Below are 5,655 nucleotides of genomic sequence, written 5' to 3'. Positions count from 1 at the left end.
TCTCACCACGCTTATTCTGCGACCTCACTACGCTTATCATGATCTTTCTACGCTCATCACGTTCTCACTACGACCATACCACGAGTTATCCGATTACAACACGATCCTACCACGCTTCTACTGCGGTGATAGCACGTTCTTACCACGATTATAATTTGTTCATACCGCGATCTTATTATGTACTCAGCAATAACACCAACATCGTGTTCCATATCAATACAGTTCCATTCCTTCTATATCTGATTAATACGTAGATTTATCGGAAACAATACAGCCATGCCACCAAAATCTACTAGAACACGTGGGCGTGGTGGTAGGGGTTGATGTAGAGGCAGAGGGAGCTCTGATAGTAACGAATCCTGATCAAGCAAAGATGTCGGACCGACCAATCCAACCTAAATTACAACCTATTGCTGGTCCATAAATCTCAAATGACGATATTTTAGTGTACGATATCAGAGATGACACAAATGTGTCATAGATAAAGGAAGATGTGGTATGAGTGCCAATGAGACAACTCTCCATCCAAGTAACAATTTATAAAAGTAAACAATTATAGTTCAAGGTACGGCATTCAACACGGAGCCTTGACTCACACCGAACAGCAAGTTATGAAGGGCCCCAAAAAATTACTAGTGTAAAACCATTCAAACGGGAAAACCAACGGTCTAATCTATATAAAAACGAAAAGCATGGTTGAGTCGTTAGAGAAAATGGACAAGAAATCCTAATTACATACAGACAAACAAAACCTGGAGAGATTTAATATGTTTTATGTGAAAATGGCAATGAGAATGATGGTCGTAGTATGAACGTAGTCAGGTAGTAAGAAGAGCGTGATGAGGACGGCAAGGGCGTGCTAGAATCGTACTATGGTCATGAACAGCGTGGTATAGTCGCGGTGAGAACGTGATGGTCGTAGTGAGGTCGTAATAAAGTCGCTGTGAGATCGTAGCGCAGTCTCTCCGAATAGAATAACGTTTTCACTCTGCTCTCGCTGCGATGGTACAGCGACCTTTGCGATATTACTACGATCTTAGTGCGCTCTCACTACGCTTCTACTACGACCAGATTTTGCCACGACCGCACCACGATTGTTTTGAACATGTTCAAAGTGGCCACGCTCATCACGATCTTGAAGACCTCACCACCACCGTGATACGACCTTACTGCGATCTACACGATTGTACTACGATCATCACAATTTGTATTTTTTTCCACATATCGTGGCCTAGTGGGACTGCAGTATTAACAACTCATTTTGAGGCCCTTTATAGCTTGCTTTTCGGTGTGAGCCAAAGTGTTGAAGACCGTACTTTGAGCAATAATTGTTTACTTTTGATACATTGGATGAAGATTTGTCTTATTGGTACCCATACCACATCTTTTTATTCCTAGTCTGTATTTAAAAAATATAAGAATAAACTATTAAACTCTATTTTGCTTAAATATGAAAAGTGACATGAAATTGATTTGCGATACCTCTCAGTAACTGCAAGTACTCTCACATATGCACTTTGTGTCTTTTTTGTTGTTAGGTTGATGACCCAACGATTTATGAGAAACACAACTTATTCTGGATGAGGGATGTATGAACACCCTTCCACGTCCGGTCTGTGTATTTTTATTTTTTTTATTTTTCATTTTTTTTATTTTTCATTTTTTTTTTTTTTGTATTGATCGGATGAGTTAAGCCCCGACTTAATTTATCTTATTTGTATTTTTTGGTTTTTTTTATATTGTGCTGTTACATTGCCTGTCTCATTGTCTGTCTCAAGTCCGACTACACGGTATGGGATTTTCTCATTGCTTAAGACCGTACAGTTACCTTTAATTAAGAATTGAATGTTTCTTTTTGTAACTTCATAGTGGTGTAAAAGCGTTGACCGAAGTACATTTTGTATGAAGCGATTCATTCTAAAAATGTGTGCACGGTCAACGCTTACAACCATATGAAGTTACAAAAAGAAGCATTCAATACTTATAATTACATTGTTTAGCTAGGATCATGAAAACTCAGTTTTTATCAATAAGCTTTATACCCTTTATTTGTAAAAAGTAAAATGATATAACAAACCGAAAACAGTCTCCGGGACAAGTTTGCAATTCCGCTGAGTGCAAAAGTTGTCACCTTAATTTTTGGAGTTAAGTCAAAATGAAGTTGATAACTTGGTTGGTATTGGGTCCCTGATATTTGTCCTAAATTTTTTTGGCTCTAGCACCACTGTTGAAAAAGTTATGCCCCTTTTTTCAACAATTTCCTCAGAGGAAAAGTAGTTTTCCTCAAGGGAAATCAAATTTCCCTAAAGGAAAAAGATTTTTCCTCAAGGGAAATTGTTTTTTCCTCAAGGGAAAAAGATTTCCCTTAGGGAATTTGCTGCATAAATATTTCCTTTGAGGAAATTCTATTTCCTTTGAGGAAATTCTATTTCCTTAGAGGAAATTCTTTTTCCTTTGAGGAAATTTGCGGCTTCAAATTTTCCTTTGAGGAAATTCTATTTCCTTAAAGGAAATTTGTGGCTTCAAATTTTCCTTTGAGGAAATACTTTTTCCTGTGAGGAAATTTGTAGCTTCAAATTTTCCTTGGAGGAAATACTTTTTCCTGTGAGGAAATTGTTGACAAACACTTTTCCTTAAGGGAAAATTCAAGACAACAAATTTCCTCTAAGGAAATCATTGTTCTTCAAATTTCCTCGAAGGAAATTTCTGAACATCAAATTTCCCTTAAGGAAATGTTTTCCCTTATTTTTAAATTGTTAAACATTTCTTCACTATACCATGTATACAAACAGTATGAATATAATTTTTACAAGACTGAATAATTGATACAAATGATATTTAAAACTTTAATAAATGTTTGACTCAACATTTTAATGACATTGAAAATTAATAGTCTGACTGTTAAGGTCTAGGTACATGCATTGTTCATACATTTTATATAACTTTAACTTTGATTTATAAAAAAAAATTGTAGCAAAGGATTCTGTTTTCTTTGTACATTTTTCAACGCACTACATTAATAAGCAACCAATTTGAATGTCATACCATTTGTAGTGTTCTAAAGAATTTGTTTATATTTGCAGATTAAATAATAAAATAAACACTTTTCCTGTTATTTTAAATTAAAATTTTCTTCTGTTTCAGCTTGTGTACAGTTATTCAATCCACTAGTAAGAATTCAGTGAATACATTATTCCATTCACTAAACATTTTCCTTCAATTCTAAGAGAAACATTTTTGCAAATTGTTCTTCAATGATCTTCTTCTGTATATTTGATATGAGGGAGCAATGTAAATGAGTGGATAAAACTGGTGTTCCTTTTTTCAACAACAAAATAGTACTTTTTCTGCATTTCTCCTTTCTTTCGACTGATATATATATAATATGTTGTTGCTTTTATACAATAGTGTTTTTGTGTACTATGATAGAACTCCATTTTGTTTAAGGCCATTATCATGTGATTATGATGAAATTTCCTATTCCTTTTTTGGCAGGAAAGCACACATTCCAGTTCAATTTCCTCTTCAGTAATGACCTATTGATCATGAAAAAACAAAGATGTCTGATCACCTATAAATACACAAAATAAACAAATAAAATATATAAATGGAGAGAGAAACAGCAATAAAAGTTTATTTTGTCATGTTTATTAACATTTTAAATATATTTCCTTTCTTACTTGTGAATGCTTTTGTCTATAGTTCTTATATTAGTTAATTTTGTGCATTTGTCAATCTTTCAAGTTGAGGTAGTTTGTTCTTTATACATACATATGTTGAGCTGTTAAACCACTGTCTTAAATTAGGGTAGGGTTGAGTGCTTATAAACCTGTTTTTTATTACATGCACTTGTTTTTTATTGATTTCTAACTTAAGGCGGCTCGCGGGTATAAGATTTTCAGGAAAAAAATGAACTTTTATTTTTCATTACAAATTTTATTTATTACCTTTAGTAGTTGTTACTTTATCATGTGGTACAAAAATTATTCCAAAAAATCAATTCGTGTTGGACCCAGGTGACTTTGAAAATGTTTATATTATGAAAAAAGCTCCAAATTATCTCCCTTTGGTGCAAAAATGCTATTTTTTTGTCATTAAAATTGAAGTATCTTTTTTTACTCATCGGTGACCTATATTTTTTATTATTGTTTTCAAATAAGCTATACATTAACTAAATAATTGTAAAATTTAAGCGATTTCTGTAATTAAATTCGTTTTTTATTTCGATATTACCTCTTTTTCTCCTATTAGTTCAACAGAAAAAAAGTACCTTTACCAAAATGTATGTTTCTTTCGAAGTCAGATTGTGAGCGTAAATGATCGGTGACCCCCCTTTTTGATTTTATTTTTTTCTATTAGGTATAAGATATAGTTCATTTATAGAAAAAATTGGCGAAATCTTATATTAAATAAAAAATTTGATTTAGACCCGCGAGCCCCCTTAAGCTGTCAGTTACTGTGAGTACTTAAAACTTTGTGTCTTTTCAATTTAGGGAAATGTATAAATTTCTTGCTAACTGTAAACCAACTTATTTTTGCGAGCGATTTATTTTCACAAGCAATTTATTTTCGCATTTAGAAATATAACGCGCATATAACTCGTCGCAAATGTTTTTCATATGTATCTTCCCTTATTAAAATACATTAAGTAAACTTAAAAATTGCGAAAAATAAATAGCTTCGATGTAGACTAAAAAGTATAAAACACAAAAATAAAGTATTCGCGAAAAATTAGTTGGTTTACAGTAGTCCAGTCTGTGTTTGCAGGAACTTTACATCATTAGTTGTCTGGTGGAGAGTTGTCTTATTGGCAATCATGCCACATCTTATTTTTATATAATCTTGCCATATTCCTATTGTGCCTGTCCAAAGTTCGGAGCCTGTAGTTTTTGTCAGTTTACTCAGACACTTAAATTTAGTGGTTGTTGTTGTTGTTTCATACCGGTCATATTTATATTTTGTAATTTATTTTGTTATAAACTAGGCAATTAGTTTTACAGCTTGGATTGTTTCAATTTTTCATCTGAGGGTCTTTTATAGCTGCCTACTATGACTATAGGGTATGGATTTTCTCATTATTGAAGGTCGTCACAGGCCTACTGTTGTTTTCTCAAAGCCATGATCAATAATTTTCATATCTAATATACCACATCTTTTAATTTTTATAGTAATCATGAAAATCATTTTTCAAGTTCAATAACTTTTAACTTAAAAATAAAAGTGGCGCCCTTACCATTTACGTTTAGTTGGCTTCTGCAAATTTTAAATTGTCTATCATTTCTGCTGTTTACAGTTGAACGGCAAACGATTTAATGGCTTCTAAGTTCAAGACATTGGTCACGTGATAAAAGGTCAGAGTTTACGATTTTTTGGTAAACGTGCATACCTCGTGGTTTTTGGACTCGTATCGTCTTATTTGTACTCGTACATTAATAAAAACCAAAGTGTTCAATTCTAGATTGAATAAGCTTTCTTATTTTATATAATTATAATAAAAAAGTATTGTTAAAATGTTATAAATTCACGAGTGAAGTGAAACTTTTTTTCTGAAAATTTGTGTAGGTCCACGGAAAATCATTAATAAATCCTTAAATAGGTTTGGTAACGTGTTGAGGGGTATAAAATATGAAGTAAAACCGTTTTTTGCTTCTTATG

General features: G+C 32.7%; 1 long non-coding RNA gene across 1 annotated transcript; it reads right to left on the bottom strand.

The window, feature by feature from the left end:
• Positions 1 to 2,832: 2,832 nt before the first annotated feature.
• Positions 2,833 to 5,295, bottom strand: LOC143079886 (uncharacterized). The gene is made up of 2 exons (XR_012979523.1): positions 5,234 to 5,295; positions 2,833 to 3,571 (listed from the first exon to the last, which is right to left on the bottom strand). It is a non-coding gene; the product is annotated as an uncharacterized LOC143079886 (long non-coding RNA).
• Positions 5,296 to 5,655: the final 360 nt, after the last annotated feature.

This window comes from Mytilus galloprovincialis, chromosome 6 (assembly GCF_965363235.1).
Source record: "Mytilus galloprovincialis chromosome 6, xbMytGall1.hap1.1, whole genome shotgun sequence".
In the NCBI taxonomy this organism is placed as follows: Eukaryota; Metazoa; Mollusca; class Bivalvia; order Mytilida; family Mytilidae; genus Mytilus; species Mytilus galloprovincialis.
This window is presented reverse-complemented; position numbering and strand designations above follow the sequence as displayed.